The sequence below is a fragment of the Camelus dromedarius genome, chromosome 34 (genome assembly GCF_036321535.1).
Source record: "Camelus dromedarius isolate mCamDro1 chromosome 34, mCamDro1.pat, whole genome shotgun sequence".
Taxonomy (NCBI): Eukaryota; Metazoa; Chordata; class Mammalia; order Artiodactyla; family Camelidae; genus Camelus; species Camelus dromedarius.
The window spans coordinates 7,624,079-7,624,956 of NC_087469.1; the positions used below are offsets into that span (position 1 = coordinate 7,624,079).

The following is an 878-nucleotide window of genomic DNA, read 5'->3' on the forward strand; positions in this document are numbered from 1 at the left end:
CTGCGGCAAAGATGGGTTTCAGTGAATAAATAAGATGTGACCCACACCTTCTGAGGGCTGCAGGTCTAGTGGAGAGAAAGATGTGCATAAATAATTGTACTGTCAGGCAGAGACACTGATGCCAGAATAAAATATAAGAACATGCTATGGGGAAACGGGTAAGGAGGAGGGCAGTAATCAAAGTTCTTTGGTTGCAAGTGACAAAATCCCAACTCAAATGAGCAGAACCAAAGCAGCCACTCACATCATTTGAAAAGACCTGGGTGTATCCAGGGACTCAAATGGATGTCGATAGGAAACTCTGTTCTTCTGCAATCTTTTGCCCTCTGCCTTCATGAGAGAGGTCTTAAGTTTGGAAGTGAATCTGGCTCAAGTCCCAGGCTTACTATTTACTAGCCTGAGCTGTTCTGAGCTGCAGCTTCCTCGTTTGTGGAATGAGAAGAACAATATCTACCTCACAGATGGTAGTTGAGGGTTAAGATAAATTATAATTGTATAATTGTTGGGGGAGGGTATAGCTCAGTGGTAGAGTGTGTGCTTGGCATTCACAAGGTCCTGGGTTCAAGCCCCAGTACCTCCATTAAATAAAACAAATAAACAAACAAACAAACTTAATTACCTCCATCCCTCCCTCAAAATAAAAATAAAGTAAAAAAATAAATTAAATGGTTGGACCAAAAAAATTTTTTAAATAACTGTAATTGTTGTTGTCAAATGAAGCCTGTATCCCCTTTTCAGCTCAACTGTCTTATATTCTAATCCCCAAGGACCCATCCATCCATCCATCCATGTACCTATCCATGCACCCATCCATCGATCCATGCATCCATCCACCCATCCCACTTAATTTGTATTAAGCACCTGCTCTGTTCCAGGCA

At 41.5% G+C, this 878-nt stretch overlaps 1 non-coding gene across 1 annotated transcript; it reads left to right on the forward strand.

The window, feature by feature from the left end:
• Positions 1–507: 507 nt before the first annotated feature.
• TRNAA-GGC (transfer RNA alanine (anticodon GGC)) lies at positions 508–580 on the forward strand. Its single transcript has one exon. It is a non-coding gene; the product is annotated as a tRNA-Ala (tRNA).
• The last annotated feature ends 298 nt before the right edge of the window (positions 581–878 follow it).